Below are 17,771 nucleotides of genomic sequence, written 5' to 3'. Positions count from 1 at the left end.
AAGTTCTCCCAGACTTCCAACTGATCTCCAGACTATGGAAAGGAATTAGCAGCTTGGGAGGGCACATTCGGTGGCATCATATCCTCAGTGAACTCCTCCCCTTGCCCAAATTCTGATTTCCCCAGGGACTGCTTCTAAGTCTCCAGGAATTTCCCAAGCTGGAGTTGGCAACTCTAGTTGTGTTGTGTGTCTGCGTGCAATTGCCAGATCACTGTACAACTGCAAATGCTGATGTCGTGTGGCAGAATGAGTGCCAGAAGCAGCAGTGAGAATTCCACCCCCAAATTAGGGCCAAACACGACGGCTTGTGGTGTGCAGAGGATGAGCAACAGCCCACTCTCCACCCTATATCCCCTTGGAAATACCGAAAAGAATATGGGCGCCGGAAGGCTCGCGTGCCCTGCCACAGATACCCTCTTCTCACCAGTAGGCAAAACTCTGGCTTTTCATGTCCCACCCTGCATCGTTTACTAGCCAGTACTGAGGGGCATCATTACTAAGGTTTGGCTCTTGGCAAAGGGGCTCACTGGGTGGGATTTTAACCTTTTCTGAAAAGGAATGACCTGCCTCACAGGATTGTTGTGAAGATGAACAAGATAAGAATTGTCATGTCTTTGTAAACTAAAAAAAAAATCTAGATTAACAATTAGCAGTAATTCAGTAGCTACATGTTGCTCTCAGGATTCCTTTCTCCCAAAAATGTATAGTTGGGTATTAGGAGAATCCTGGTCAGCTGCAGTCACTTGTTCTGAACACTGGCTATGCTAGGCTAAGTAAACAGGTATCAAAACACCTGGTGGGAGACAGGCAAGTTCCAGTGTCAGGTTCGGTTTCTAGGTTAAACACAGTCTCAGCAACTCGGTATACTTTTACAGAATAGCTGGTGTGCTCAGTCCCTGAAGGCACCTGGAGACGCTTGTCGTTCAAAGGGCCTGTTTGGGCTGGTCCCTTATTTATTTGTGAATCTTGGATCAACTCCAAAGATGTGTTTCCTTCTGAAAGTTACAAGGCTGTTGGAAAGTCCCTGAAGAAGGACAGAAAGGCATGGCTAGAGTTGCCAACTGGCCTGGAAAAAAATATCCTGTCTCTTTAACAGAAGTTTAATATGTGACTGTGGCATTGATGCTTTTCATGGCATGGAGGTAAATAACAGTGCCTGGTAAACAGCATCCCAGTAAGCATCTGTTGAAGGTACAGGACATTTTTCTCAAGGCCAGTTAGCAGTTCGAGGTATGCCTATGGCAAATTTTTTTAGAGTACCAACCAAGCAGGGCTATCCCAGGGTTTTTGGTGCGCTAGATGTGCCATGATCGGCTCTTGATCGGCTGCCAGGTCTGCCAATCCCAGCACCTGCCTCTTGTTGTCCTTCATGCATGCGCAGATCCTGCATGTGCGCTCCTGACCTGCACAATGACGTCACTTCCAGGATGTTGCCAAGGAGCACCCCCCTCTCCTGCTCCAAGGCCTGCCATGAACTGTGTTTGGGTTTCCTGCGTTGCTGTTTTACTGCTACACCAGAGACTGCCTTGCACGTGTGCACTTTAACACACGTGTCTATTTCCAGCATGTTTACCCACCACGGACTATGCCTATTCCTGCCTCTGCTAGGGATTAAAAGCTATGGACTAAAACTACAATAGGGACTCTCTTTCTGGGCAGCACTGCCCATGACAGTATCCTGACTTCCCTGCATGTCTGGACCCTGCTACATGTGCCTGTCTCCTGCCTACACTCCTTGCTACGGATTACCTACACTGGGCTGCTCCTGTCTCTGCTATGGACTGTGTTATACCTGTCGTTCCCTGCCTCCATGGAAGCCTACCTCAACCCGGGCCCAAGCCGCGCTGTTAGCAGCCAGGTGCCAGCCAGGGAAACCTCCAGTGAGCCTGACCAGGCACCCCCTGGCCAGTTCCCGCCTGGAGACTCCCACAGGCCAGTCACCCAGCTTGCCCTCACTACTGGGCAGCCTGCTAGCAAGCCCCAGCCATGCCCAGCCGGCAGCCATGTTCCCAGGCAACCAGAAGACCCAGAGAAGCAGCCTGCTGAGAGAAGCCATTCCAGAGAAGCGAGCAGACCACGTCTGCAGCAGCGAGCCTCACCCTGCTCTGCATATCTTAATAGCCGCCCCGGAGAAGAAGCTAAGTGCCGACCATCCCAAGCACTTAGAGAATGTATCTCAAAGCAGCCTCCGCATTCCAGGGGTGATGACGTCGGGACAAGCCCTGTCCGCTGGAACATCCATTCAACATGCCCGGATCTCCCCCTCCCTCCTTTGTCCCCTCTTCCCAAGGTGTCACAATAATATAATCAGATTCCTAAAGCAGCCCATCTAGGGTAGTTGTAGAACCATTAAAACCTTTGTTTCGCCCATGAGAACCACTAGAAACTACACCAGCCCCAGGGTACGTTTTGGGGTATTTAAACTGGTCTCTCAGGCCACATGGTGCGCGTGCCATTCCTATCCAGACTCCTTACTGTCACTCTATTTCGGATCTAGTGCAGGCATTAGACCACCCCATCTCGCTGCTACGTCTTTGCTCCGCGTCAGGATTGTGAGTATACCCAACTTCATCGCTCCCAATTGGGCTATCCCGCTAATGCAACCATCTCTACTTTCCTACTCTGTTTTCCTAGCTCTTGTGTGTAACCTTGTATGCGTGTGCTAGTTCAGGCATACGCCACATTATTTAGTAAAACACGTCGTATCTTTATTTAGTCTGCTTCTTTATTGTATGAGCGTCTGGAGAGGGACCCTGATATATATTGGTTAAAAGATCCGCACTATATTTGGTTCCAGACTGCTAGCTAATTCCCCATTCAAATAGAGCAGTTCTGGTAACAGGACTTCTGTGCTCTGCAGGGGGTCCCAATCGGGCCCGATTCAGCCTGAATTGGGCCCGATTTGACCTGATTTGGGCCACTGCGGCATGCAGGAGCGTGCTGTGCTGCCCAGGAGTGCACCCCAGGAGACACGTTCCCCCCCCGTTGGCCAGGTAAGCTGGGGCGGGGGTGGAGGATGGGAGCAGGGAATCCCCCACCCCCTAGCCATGAGCCAGGCATCCCTCCAGCAGGAGCCAGGAAGGCACAGATCAACTGGGAACAGAGCTGAGAAGGGGCCTCCTCTTCATCCCTCTCTCCAATGGGGTGCAGGGCCAAGGTGGGCTGGAAGGCAGGCTGGGTGAGCAGGTCCCGGCAGGCATGGCCTTCCCATCTGCAGGCATGCCTTGCTCCATTGGCTGGGGGAAGGCGGGTAGGCAGACTGCACAGGTAGAAGCAGCATGGCCTCAGTCTTGGAAGCGAAGCAGGGGTGGCCTTTGTTAGTAACTGGATGGGAGCCTTCAAAAAAGACTGGGGTAGCTGTGCAGAGGCAGGCAATGGCAAACTGCCTGTGTTAGTCTCTTACCTTGAAAACCCCAGTAGGGGTTGCCATAAATTGGCTAATATTTGATGGCACTTTCCACCCCCCCCCCAACAGATAGTCAGACTACACTCGTTTCCAGACTAGGTGATATTGGATTGCGGAGTCCAGTTCGTTGTCAACTTTTGCTGGGAGCTATTGAAACTGGCTGGAGTTGAACAAGGGCTTAGCTCCGCTCATCATCCCGGGACTGACGGGCAAACCAAAAGGATTAATCAAGTATTACAACAATTTTTAAGGTGCTACATTAATTACCAACAAGACAATTGGACTGATTTTCTAAGTTTTGCCAAATATTGTTATAACAACATGGTACACAGTTCCACAGGAGCTTCCCCCTTTATTGTACCACATGGTTATGAGGGCAAAGCAATGCCTTTTGTAAAGACCCCAAACAATGACACACCAGGGGACCTAAATGAGTAGTGGTCTACATTAACGTCTCAATGGGAAATAATTTAAAAGACTTTGGAAAAAGCCAAAGAGGATTACAAAAAACAGGCTGATACAAAACAATCAGTTCCATGGAAACTACAAATGGGACTATGTGTACATTTCTACTAAGAATCTAAGTGGCGAGCAACTCAGCAAAAAAACTGGGATGGAAATTTCTGGGACCCTTTTCAGTGAAAAAGATAATAAATGAAGTCACTGTAGAGGTAAATCTACCCAAGAACTTAAAAAACATCCACCCCGTATTCTATTTCAGTCTCCTGAAGAAAGCACCCTCTCCCGACAGATGGCCTCTGGATTGAGGAACTCCCCCCCCCCCCCAGTGGATGGACAACTGCATTACGAAGTAAAGGACATCCTGGACTCTAAGTTAAAACAGGGGGAATTGTTTTACTTAATTCTCTGGGAGCACTTTGATGAGGGACAAAGCGAATGGGTAAAAGCCTCAGATGTAAATGCTCCCAAACTGACACGCAAATTTCATAAGGCTTATCCAAACAAACCAGGTCCTTTCTGAAGATGGGAGGGCTTTCTTGGGGAGGGCAGTATGTCATATATGCCTCCTGCATATCTGCCATGAATGTATATGGGCTCTATCTCTGGTCTCTGAGAGTATTGGAAGTTCTTTATTGCTGTAATGCCAGTAGGTTATCTCGCAAATGTTTACTTTCTCTTTCTCGCTCTGCTGAGCCAGTGTCCTTGACTGCCAGCTGAAACTGGCTCGAAATGTAGCTGAAACTGGCTCGAAATGCAGGGGGTTGGACTAGATGGTCTGTATGGCCCCTTCCAACTCTATGATTCTATGATTCCTTCAGAACCAAAGATAAGTTTATCTTTCTCACTGTCTACTCTAAAACAAGGTCTCACTCCAATCCCCCCCCCCCGTTATCGGTCCTCTTCCGAAAGGCGGGAATATTCCTTATAACTAACATTGCTAGGCCCACATACATCACTTCTGCCAATTCCACTGTCTGAGCACCTTGTACTGAATGGATCTCTAATAAAGTTACTTCAACCCAAACACCTGTGTGTTAACTGTGGAGAACTTGGGGATCTAACTGCCAGGGACTGACACTGAGATTCAAGGCAGATTACACAGCATGAGTCAGCGCAGTCAATTTCGAAGACAATTTCAATTTCAAAACAATGTAATAGGATCTTTAAATGAAAATTTTCAAAGCTTTAAAACTTGCAACAATCTAATACAGAGTTGAAGAAAGGCTAAAACAGAGCATAAGCAATTTTAAGACTGACATGATAATCAACATATAAACTATCCAGTAGGATCATTCTTATAGCAACAGACAGTACCATAGTAGTAAGTCTATAGACCCCACCCCTTTACTTATGTATCATTTGCAGAAAGCCAGGAGAGTGGGAGCTTTCCTGGCTTCTTCTTTAAGGGAGGGGGCACCACAGAGAATGCACGTGGACGGGCAGCTGTTGATTTTGCCCATGTGCAAGGTGGCACTTGCAGAAGGTCCCACAGATATGCTGGATCAAGGCAGTGAAGAGTCTTGTATGTGATAGCCAATAGCTGATAGGTAGCCAGTGGAATGACTGCAGAATGGGAGTGATATTCATGCTCTTCCTAGTTCCCAATAATAACCAAATTGCAGAGTTCTGCGCTGACTGGTGTCTCCAAGACAACTTAAAGGGGAGATCTATGTACAGTGCATTACAGTAGTTATGTCTCAGTGTTACCAAGGCTAGATGGCCAGATCAGCCATGTTGAGGTAGGGGGCCATTTTCCAGGCTAGACTGAGGTTGTAGAAAGCATTTTTGCAGTTGCCTTATCTTGCTTTTCAAGAAGTAGTGCTGGATCCAGTACAGCTGCTAGACTCTTAACTTAGTCTGCAAGGGTCAGATGAACTCCATCAAAAGTGGAGAGTACAATGTCCTTCATGATTTCTTCCTTCCCAATAAGCGTCACTTCTCTCTTGTCTGGGTTCAGTTTCAATTTGTTTACTTTTAGCCATTTGACCTCAGCTGTTAGGCAGTGACCTAAGATCTCTACTGCATCCCATAGTGACTTGGATATAGAGATATAGAGCTGGTTATCATTTGCATATTGATGGCATTGTTCTGGATGACTCTGGTCAGGCCTGATTCAGATATAGATGTGCACTGAGCATCTAGTTAACTTTCCTATATCAAACTGTTTAACTCCTGGCAAGAGGTACACAACAGATAATATCTTAGGTCAGCGATGGCGAACCTATGGCACACGTGCCACAGCTGGCATGCAGAGCCCTCTCTGTGGGCACGCGAGCCAAGTCGCCGATCGCTAGGTCCAGGGCTCATTTGGAGGAGGAACACCTCCAAATGAGCCCAGTGGCGTTCCAGTAGCTCTGAGTAGAGATCACATGGGTTTTGGCCCTGCCCACGTGATTCCTTTTCCTCAAGGCTGCCTCCCTGCTGCCCATCTTTTTAGCAGCAGGAAGCGGAGGCAGCAGCCGGGTTGCTGGGGCTGGCTTTCTAAAGGAGAGTAAGCTGCTTTGATTTAACTTGCTTTACTTTCAGTCGTGGCTCTTGAGCGAGTGAGAGAGAGAGAGAGAGAGAGAGAGAGAGAGAGAGTGCTTGCAAGCAGGGCTGCTGGTCTAAAGAAGGGCAAACTGCTTTGATTTAACTTGCTTTACTTTCAGTCCTGGCTCTTGAGTGAGTGAGTGAGTGAGTGAGAGAGAGAGAGAGAGAGAGAGAGAGAGAGAGAGAGAGAGAGAGAGAGAGAGAGAGTTGTTAATTAGTTGGGACAACTGTATGAGTTGTTTTTTCTTAACTAAAACCTCAGTATTCAGGTTTAATTGCAGTGCTGGCACTTTGAAATAAATAAGTTGGTTTTGTGTTGCAGTTTGGGCACTCGGGCTCAAAAAGGTTTGCCATCACTGTCTTAGGTTCATGACTAGGTATTGTATGTAAGTAATATAATTATGGAGTCTCTGCTTCAATTTTAAGCCTTTATTAACACAACATAATTATTTAGCAGCCTTAATATCAGCTCAAACAACAGAAAAATCATACTATTATAATAGATACATAGATAATTAAAAGAGAGCAATTATATAAATCCAAAGAAGTATCTTACCCAAAGATAAGAAGGTCACAGTCATGGAGCCCCTTCTAAGAAGAAACTCTTTATCAGTTTAGCTTGTCAGGTTTTCAGAACCTCCTCTTAACAATAGCTGTCTATCTCATTTCAAAGACTCAAATTCTTGGCTAACTTATTATCTTATGACTTCATATACCAAACAAGGTTATCCATATATGAAACATTTTCTTAAAACATATAACAATAGTTAGTTCACTCAATAGTTAGTTCACTCTTGCTTCCTCTTATCTTAACAAGTCTATGTAAAATTACTGATTACAAGTTCTCATACATCTGAATATCTTACGGCCCTCCACCAACACATCTGTTCTTGACTAGCTTGATCCCAGTGCTTCGCTACAGTATTTAAATCCAGTTATAATATTTATGGGTAAGTAACGTTTTTGGTTGGGGGGGGCGGTTTGAGTTGGTTTTGTAGTATAATAGCATAGTACCCGAGCTTCACAAAAGTGTTTGAACAAAGCGAAGCATGTTGATGCCTAAAACTGATGAACTGAATTTTGAAATGTACATTTATTGAAGAGATTTTTAAAAGGAAAAGATTGCAGTGCAAGAAATAAAGTGAAAAATACGTATAACCTTATTTTTCTACTGAAGGACCTCTTTGTAGACCTCATTGATGGTTTTCCCCCACTTTGGAGCCCCCACTTTGAGGAGAAGCTTGTGGGCTTGGAAGCCAGGAGAGTTGAGCATGTTGAGGAACTCCACAGGGTAGTGGACCGCATCATCCATTTGTACCACTGAGTCCACAGATCTATACTCCATTTCTGCCCCTTCGAGGGAGTTAAGTTGTATTTTATTAATGATGGCAGCCTTGTCATTCTTGGGGGTCAGAATGGCACGCTTGCACAGCCCGTCCATGGACTTCTCCATGATAGTGATGATATCAGGGTACATCGTGGCTGTAAGGTCTGCCAGAGTCGTCATTACTGTGCCCAGGCCTGCAGGGATGGTCACCTTTCCCTTGGACTTGGGACTTGCTGGTACTTGCCCACTGCTGCTCAGTGCACTGCAGGAGTACGATGTGCATATTTCTTTGCCACATGTCTAAGTTGCTTCCTCCTTTTAGCATCGGTATATCTTGCACAACATCTGCCAGGAGGCTTCTTGGGGGCAGTAAGAGGTGATGGCTGCAAGAGGTGTGAGGTGGAGTTGGACTGAGAGAGGGGTGGTATGGTGGGCCCTTCGGCAGGTTCATGTGAGAGGTTCACATTGAAATGACCCCTAGAAAGGTTGTGCACCATCTCCCCATGAACATTTAAAAACTCAGCTGCCATACTGACTTTTATGTAAAATCCCTTTTCAGGAGTCTTGTACTGTCTTTCTTCAACTGTCTGCAGTTTCCTTGACCTAATTTTTACCTCAGAACACAGTTCCACAGCTGACCCATCAGTCTGCCAGCCACACAGGAAAGCCAGTCCCCACAGGGAGATTGGCAAACCTAGAGGGGAGGTGTATTTTTACCTCAGGACACATTCAATGACTGGGAGTAATTGAATGTGTCCTGCGTACTGCATGTGTCCTGCATACTGTTTAGAATGTTGGGCTGATGGCCAATCAAGGCCGCATATGCAAATGACCTCAGGGGAGAGTGGCTGAGTTGGCAGTGGGGGGGGGGGATGAGCAGCCTCCCAGCCACACAGGGAAGCTGTATCCCTATGGGAAAACACATTCTACCCCTACTAAGAAGGGGATTTTAATAAATTCGCCCCCTAAGGGGGTAATCCTTAGGGGGCGAATTTCTTAAAATCCCCTTCTTAGTGAGCCTCTACATCACAAAAAGAATGTTCTCCCCAAATTTTACGTTTCTAGGTCCATGGGTTTGGGCTGGGCATTGATGAGTCAGTCAGGAAGCACTTGTCTTTATATATATAGAGAGAGAGACAGAATAATATTGCCAGTTTCTATCAAGTTAGACATTCCTGCCATTCTCAGATACTCCCTGTACCTGGGACATGGTACATTGTATATATGGCTTTTCTAATCTACACATGGCAATACAATTGTGTAGCTATTGTTTCATGCCTCTTTCCAGGGTTGTTTTATTCGACGTCTCTACACTCTCTTTGGGGTACCTCTAGTTATGGGGCTGGGCTAGCCCTGTTATTGTGTGTAAAGGGATCTTCTATGGCTTCCTTGGGCATATCCAGAAACTGTTTTCCTATAGTTCTAGCTATATCATGACAGCCTCCAATTCCATAGCTGCAAATGAGTTCTCATAAAGACTTTACATAGAAGTTGAATAACATGGGGGATATGATTGTACCCTGTGGAACTCCGCAAGATAATTCCCACTCAGGAGATAGCTCCTCTCCAGCAGCAACTCTTTTGAGTCCATTCCTTGAGAAATTATTTAAACCAGTCCAGGGCACATCCCTCAATATCCACATCTGCCTCCAGATGCCTCAGCAAAATGGCATGGCCTACTGTGCTGAAGGCTGTGGATAGAGCCAGGAGAAGCAACAAAGAAGCATGGCCCTTTTTTGCATTCAGATGGAGATAATCAGCTAAAGCCACCAGAGCTGTCTCTGTCCTATAACCTGGACTGAATCCAGACTGAAAAGGGTCCAAAGCAGTAGAGTTATGCAAGGAGACCTGGAACTGTTCAGCTAATGCTCTCTCAGTTTAAGCTATGTGTCACCTTTGTATAATAAAGAGGAGCACCTCTGAGCAGATACAGAGTGCTATTCCCTCTCCACTGAAAGTGCAGACAATTTTATTTACTTCATTTTATTTTATTCATTTATACACTTCCTTTCCCCCCAGTGGGGACTCAAAGTTGCTTAGATAGTTCTTTTGTCCTTCGTTTTATCCTCACAGCAACCCTGTGCAGTAGGTTAGATTGAGAGTGTCTGACTGGCCCAAGGTCACCCAACGTGGCGAGCTTCCATGAGAACCTGGTTCTCCCAGATCCTGGTCTGAAACGCTGACCACTTCACCACACTGGCTTGTTTAGATTATTTATATTCTTCCTTTCTCGTTGAATCTCAAGGCGGATTTCATAGTTCAAGGCAATACAATCAGTAGCTAGGACATCCAGTGAAGAACACAACAGGATGTGGGTTGCAGAAATGTGAAAATAAGCATAAATCCAAAATTTTGCTGAAACAAAGCATAAATGATTGCACATGATGCAGAAACAACCCGGTAGAAGTATACTTACAGCTACAGATAGTACCAGTAGTCTACAGTCCCTGTCCTTTTACCAAAGGATCTCTCTAAGCCATTTAGAGAGCACAGTCCTATTGCACAGCCCTAGCACAGCCCTATTGTCTGAGCCCTTTTGCCCTCCTAAATAATTCAGTTTTGCATAGTTTGCATAGTTTACAGAAAGCCAGGAGAGGGGGAGCTTTCCTGACCACCTCAAGCAGACCATTCCAGAAGGAGGGGTTGACCACAGAGAATGTGCATGTATGAGCAGCTGTTAATTTAGCCCAACTGCTGTGTGGACTATGGATGTGTGGCATAGTTTGGGCATTGGAGTCCAAGGTGGATGAGGCAGAGAGGCCGATCCCCAAAGCAGAATGAGCTCTCAGCAGAGGTCTCTTCAAAGGCTGGCTGGGTATTGGGCTTGACCTCAGGAAGGCCGGCCCCGCACTTGTATTTCCACCTGCACCCCCCACCCCGTGCTCCACCACTCAGCCTTGCTAGTCTCTGGCTTATTCCTCACCTTCTTGTCTCGCCTAAAGTTATGGAATTCCATCAGGCAAGAAAACGGCTTTTGCCCAGGCACGTCCCAGAAACCTGTTAAATATTCAGTGTGTTCAAAGGAAGAGGAAGGTACTTCAAAGTGAGCAGGGGTTTTTTTCTGGGAAAAAAGGTGGCAGAACTCTTAAGAGGGAAATGAGGAAGAAACACACAGGATTCTTTGAAATAATATTATTTTCATGCACCATTGCCGAGTATTTTCAAGAGATGCCGGAACTGCGTTCCACCGCATTCCTGCTGAAAGAAGGCCCCGAAAATGAGGCTTGTTTCTGGGACATGTTCCACGCTGGTGTTCTCTTGCTGAAGTCAAGAAAATTGAGAGAAGCCCCCCAAGCTGCTCAGTTCAGGCCAGGAGCAGAGACGGTTTGGCACATTTATGAAATTTAAAAGTATAATGCCTGGTATACAGTGGCATATCTGGGTGGTGTCAGAGGAATGCCACGTGTGAGGCAGGGGCTGAGTTAGGGTTCCTTGGCTCTTCCAGACACCAATATGCTTCTCAGAGTGAAGACACGGCCCACAGAGAACCATCCAAGGGGACTAGCCAGAAACTCTCTTGTAACAAGGGCTAGAAGCATATCTGGAGATCAGCTTAAACTGTGTAATGACTAAAAATGCTCTATTTTCCAGTAGTGTGTTTTCATCATACACTTTGCTACAGTGTACTGCCTGTTGTTGTAAGTATGATCCTACTGGGTAGTTTTTGCATTGTGTAAAAATGTCAGGTTTAATTGCTTATGTTCCGTTTCAGCTCTGTATCAGATTTCTGCTTGTTTTCAAATCTCCGCAAATTTGCATTCACGTGTCCCTATTGCACCGTTTATTGGATGTCCCTATTGCTGTTGATCGTATTGACTTATGCTGTGAAACCTGCCTTGAGTCTCACGAGGAGGGCGGACTATATGTAATGTAAATAAATAATAGCATATTAGCTGTGGACAAAATAAGTCACATTTAAACAACAGATGTCTCTCTGAAAACAAGTTGTTCCTAAGGTTTCCATATGTCTATGGAAAACACAGGCATTATCATTATGCAATGATGTAGGTTGGGGGGGGGGGGGTTCCTCAATTTTTTGAGCCTGTGGCCACCTTTGGAATTCTGGCACAGGGTGGTGGGTGCAACTACCAAGTGGCTGCCACAGGAGGCGGAGCCACACACATTCAGAGGAAGCCCAAGTGTAGGGGAGAAGGGGGGTAATTTTAAAAATTCACTGGGGGAAAACAGTGAGAGAATAAACCCAGCCAGGTGGTGGCAGTTGCAGCTGAAACAACATTGTTTTAATGTACTGCTAAGCAACAGTCCCACAGCTCCCCCCTCTCTAAAAATGCTCTGTGGGTGTCAGGAAAGGTGTTGGTGGAAGCTGTGGCATCCTTGGTCACCATGTTGGGGATCCCATTGTAGACTGTTTACATAAAAATCTTCATACCTCATATTCTGCATGAATGAAACTAATGCCAAAAGAGGAAGTGGTCCACTGTTTTTTTCCAGTGGTCCCTATTTAAAACAAATATATTATTCCAGCCTTGGGAAACAATTTTTCACGCCCCCCCCCCAAAGGCCTTCTCATCTCCATCTCTATTTTCTGTATGAACAGATACGTGTATTTAATTTGTGTGGAGCAGCATTTGATTCTGTGAGCTGCAGCTTAGCCACACACATGGACCACTCAGAGTTTCTGAACTTCTTGCCCAAGGGCATCTTGTCTCTCTTTGCTGAGGAGTGGGGGGTCTCCCTCAAGCCAAGCCTTTATTTCTGGCTGCCCAGCTTGGTCCTGGGTGACAAATCCACAATCCAAGAAGAATTCCACACACCATGGCAACCCCTTCCTCTTATTTTCTCACCAGCCACCAACACAGAAAATGGCCTTGATGGAGCAGACCCAAGTCACGTAGTCTCCTTAGTGCAGGCTCCTGTTTTCAGCAGTGACCTATCCGAAGTTTGTGGGAAGTCCACCCATAGGGCTGAGGGTGAAGAGTTAGTTCCTCCTGGTCCCAACATCTGCTGTTCAGAGAGAGACTGCCTTGAGAGATGGAGGTTCCATTGTGGATTGTTACAGCTAGTTGCAGTTGCTATAACAACTTCCTTTGAATCTGGAACGCTTCGATATTTCTGGCTTGCTGCCAGAAGCTGGAGTCTGCGCCATTCAAAGGGAGTGGAGGAAGCCTGTGCTGTGCTTGGACATGCAAGCAAACAATTAAGTTCATTTTGCCACAGCTTGGACAGGCATTGTGACCAGGTCGGTGCGTGTGGGGCCCAAGAAAGTTGTGCGTGGAGAAGCTCGGAAGAGCCCCAGAGGACCCAAACCGGGCTACTCGGGCCCAGCATGCTGTCTCCAGCCACGGCCAGGCAGATGGTATGAGGAAGGCAGCAGCGCTCCCCTCTTGGTTGCCCCCAGCATTTGGCACGTAGAGATCGGCTGCCTCTGGACTCGGAGCATTTGATTTGTTTTAGCATTCGATAATAGACCGAAAAACTCATGTTTTCCCCAGGTTGGGGGTCAGGTTGCCATATGGGAAAGTGAGACCTCTTCTGCCTGGCCTGGATGCTGAGAATCCCCTGGAGCTGTGCTTTACCTTTCTTGGGTTTTTTCTTAACCATTTGCTCCAGTACAAAGGGGGTCTGCAATTAATGCAGAGGGGCCAAAGCCTGCCCTCTGTGCCAGGGATGCCAGCTGCAGAGGTGGTGTTGGCCCTGGCATTTGAAGAGCAGTGGGGAAGAAAAACAAAAGCAGCCCCCTCCTTCTATTTCCATCCAATACCAGCCATGTTTATACTCTGGTGAACTTCCTTATCCCAGTATTTTCTCACGCTGGGCTGCTGGCAGCAGTAGCAGCCAGGAGTGTTGAGACTTGCCCAGCAGTCCCATCCCCGCTCTTTATCTCCCTCATCAGGCCCCAGAGCTGGAAAAGCTACGAGTAGAGACAAGGGTGCTGCCTCCACGGCAGGAGTGCCAGAGGCAGAGAGGGGTGTGCCAGGGATTGGCTCTCGCGCACACACGCACACGCACGGCACTCTGCCTGGTCATGCTCCTGCCTTCTGAAGAGAAGAGGCAGGTGAGCCTCCCTTTGGGGGTGAATTTGTTCTGTTTCCCTGCCCATTTTAGTAGCGTTATCTTTGCTGCCTTGCACCAGCTCTGCTTCCATGAGAAGACCTGTGGAAATGTCAGGCGTGGCAGTCTCAGTGATTCTGGGGCCCTGAGCAGAAGTCCAGGATGGGGGCCCAGAACCACTGCTACCCCCTGCCAGGGCCAAGCAAAGGCCAGCCCTGGCCCCATGTGAGCTGGGTGAGAGTTCACGCCAGAAGCCACCTGGCCAAGCCTCAGCCAGAGCTGGCAGCTGCAGCTGAGCTGACTGCCAGAGGGAATTGCTAGTAGGGACCCAAGTCCCAGGCAAGATGGGTGCCAGTGGAGCCTGCTCTTTCCCCCTTCTACTCCACATGGCAAGGGGGCAGGGGCTACCGCATAGGGCCCAGCGCAGCTGACCCTGTTGCTCATTGGCTAAGATCACTGCAAGGGCAGTGGTGGGTTGCCCATTACCAGAAAAAACTGCCTTGTGCCTTGAATAGTTGCATGATCTGCAAGAATCAGCACACGAAATTGTTTTATAGCATGGAGATAAGCATAATCTTTGACTACAGCTGTTAAAGGTCCAGGAGCTGAGATGGCTGGCGACTCCTGGGAGTGACAAAATGTGCCTAGCCGAAAGCATTTGAGTCCAGAGGGGAGGTAGCGGAGAGGGCTGTGTGACTGCTCTTCTTGCTGCATTCTGCGGGGGGCGGGGGGGGGCGGGGGGGCTGTTTGTTTACTCTGGGCTGGTTTACATTATTTCTGGTGCAGGTTTGCAGGCTTGAGGAGCTCCTCGTGTGTGCGAGGGCTCAGCTGTGGAACAGATGAAGTAAGGATCAACTGGAGGTCCTCTGTGCAGGGGCTGATGACCTTTCTTCTTCAAGGAGTAGCTATAGAAAGTCCTCGCACATCAGGGACTTGGGGGCAAAGGGGCACCGACATCAGTGCGGTCAGCCAATACTCATCAAGTCTGGTGGTCTGTGCTGCCCCAGAAGCCCCTTCCCATATATTTTCGAAACTGAATGCACAATCATAATTCGTTCAGTGAACAGTCTGGTCCCCCCTCCCATAAATCAAGCTCTTTTCAAAGTTCTGTAGAAATTATGGGCTGTCCTAGTAATGGGATCCTGCTTGTTTGTGGAGAATGCAGCTCTGTGCGCCTCCCTCCCAGCCCTGCAATGGGCCCTTCTAGGAACAGCTGCAGCAGCCGTGATGCAGGGCAGATGGGCTGACATTTCCCCTGCCCTGGGGAAACTGGCAAGGATTGCATGCAGGGAGGAGAGGTAAAAATGCAAGAAAACAACATCCACCTGAAGCTCCCTGGGCCATGCGCCCTCTGTGGAGGGGCCATCTTTTCTGGGGTCAGAAATGAGGCAATACACCAGAACTGTGAAGTTTGCACTTTTAATGGCTTGGTCCCTTTGTGTTGTCAACTCCGTGGATAACCGCCTTCACCTGCCCAGCCAGCTCTCAACTCTTCACCTCCACCTGCGGATAGTGCCGCTTTTACTGTCTGGGTCCTCCCCCAGCTCTTTAGGCGGTTGCCAGGGCTGCTGCACCCTTCCTGCAGGCTGAAACCAGGGGTTGGCCCAAATCCATCTTCCGGTAGCCGCCCCCTGTTGGTTTTGAAACCTGCTTTGAGACTGTTTTTCTGTCATTCACACATGCAAATGGCCAGAGGGTTTTTATTTATTGACTTAATTTATATCTTGCCGTTTCTCCTAATGGGGACCCCAAACACTTCATTTCTCCTCTATTTTATCCTCATAATAACCCTGTGAGGTAGGTCAGGCTGGCCCGCAGTCACTCACTGAGCTTCCGTGGCAGTGGAGAGTTGAACCCAGGTCTCCCAGATCCGGCACCCCAGCTGTCACACACCACACTGGCTCTCAGCCATGTTCTTTAAGGCTTAAATAAGAGCAATGGATAGCAGATGTCTGTAGTGAGGCTCAAAGTCGATCTGCAGCCAGGGTTTTGGCGCTCGCTGCCTTCTTTGGAAACGGCATTGTGTGCAGGACACACCTGCGTCACCAAGACTATTATTGTTGACTTAGTGGTTTGTCTCCCCCCCCCCTCCGCCAGTGCCCATGTCATGGTTGCTAACAGTATTGTTGCTGTTGTTGTTGTTTATTTACAGTCTGTCTCTCTCACTGAGATCCAAGGCAGATTATACAATGCAAGTGAAAATACAATATAATCAGCAGGTAGGACATTCACTGAGCAAAGCACAATAATGAACCACAGTTAGGACATGCAGTGAAAGAGATACCATAGGGTACAGTAGCAGAAAAAATGAAAAACAAGCATAAAGCCAAGCACAAAGATCCAATCTTTCTGAAACAAAGCTTAACTAATTTATATGGCATGTTTAGCAATGTGGAAAACTCCCTAGTAGAAGCACGTCTACATCAGCAGACAATACCCAACAGAGTAGTGTATAGTCCCTGTCCCTTCCAAGGCAACTCTCTGAGCTACTTCTTAAGACACAGCCCTATGATCTGGACAGAAAGCCCTCCTGAATAATTCAGTTTTGCATAGTTTGCAGAAAGCCAAGAGAGGGGGGGCTCTCCTGACCACCTCAGGCAGGCCATTCCATAAGGTGGGGGCCACCACAGAGAAAGCGCACGTGTCAGCAGCTGTTGATTTTTGCCCAACTGCAGGGTGGTATCTGCAGAAGGCCCTGTTCAGATGAGCAAAGCTGCCATGGCAGAACATAGGGGGAGAGGCAGTTGCACAGATATGAGGGGCCAAAGCCATGAAGGGCTTTGAATGTGGCAGTCATCATGGCCTTGAATTGAGCCTGGTAACTGATGGGCAGCCAATGGAGGGACTACAGAAGGGGAGTGATGTGCATGCTCGGTCTAGCTCCTGAGAGTAAACTATCTGCCATGTTCTGCACCAGCTGGAGTCTCTGAGTCAGCTTTGAGGGGAGGCCTATGTACGGTGCATGACAGTAGTCTAGTCTCGGTGTGAATGTGCCCAGAATCCAAGCAGCCATCTTTCAGGCTAGTCTGATTTGGGAGAAGGCCCTTTTGCAGCTGCAGTTACTTGCTTCTCTAATAGCAGCACTGGATATTGTATAACCCCTGGGCCCTTAACTGAGTCAGCCAGGGCCAACTGAACCCCATCAAAGGTCAGAAGCACAACATCCTTCAAGATCTCTTTTTTTTCCCAACCAGCATCGCCTCTGTCTTGACTGGGTTCAATTTCAATTTGTTTGCTTTCAGCCAGTTGAGAATAGCCGTCAAGATTCGATTCCGTGCCTCTGCTGCAGGGGTCCCCAACATGGTGCCTGTGGGCACCATTGCACCCACCAACACCTTTCCTGGTGCCCCCCAAATGTTTTTAGGAAGTGGGTCGGTCCAGGCAGGACTTTTGCCAGACTTTGCTTCTGACTGGCCATTAGAAATCTGACGGGCTGCGCAGATTTTTAAAGAGATTGCTTTGGCAGAAGCTGCTTCCACAGCACAAGGATATTCACTGTGAGACGGAAGGTCAGCTGCGGCAGCCATCTTGGGGTGGCTCCATCTCCTGCAGCAGCAGCCATGTTGTTGCTGTGCCCACCACACTGTGTCAGAATCCTAAATGTGCCTGCAGGCTCAAAAAAGTTCGAGACCCCTCCTCTCCTGCATCACCAGGGGACTTGAATAACGAGGTATGGATCTGGGTCATCTGCATATTGATGGTATCCAATTCCATAGCTGTGAATGAGTTCTCCTAAAGGCTTTACACAGAGGCTGAATAACAGAGAGAGATAACCCCACAAGGTAGTTCTCTCACACTAAGGACAGCTGGTCTCCAATAGCAACCCTTTGAGTTCATCTCATGAGGAACGATCTAAGCCAGTCCCAGTACTGTCTCTGCATGTGTAGAGTGCTTTAATCTCGTCAACTGAATGAGTCCATTCAGTCTTGACACAGCATTGTGCAGTAACTCAGCTGTGAAGCTTCAAATATATATATATTGAAACCATCTAGTGGCAGACAATCTCACTGCAGACAAAGTGGAAAATAGAGGTTT

Source organism: Eublepharis macularius, chromosome 14, assembly GCF_028583425.1.
Source record: "Eublepharis macularius isolate TG4126 chromosome 14, MPM_Emac_v1.0, whole genome shotgun sequence".
Taxonomy (NCBI): domain Eukaryota; kingdom Metazoa; phylum Chordata; class Lepidosauria; order Squamata; family Eublepharidae; genus Eublepharis; species Eublepharis macularius.
This window is presented reverse-complemented; position numbering follows the sequence as displayed.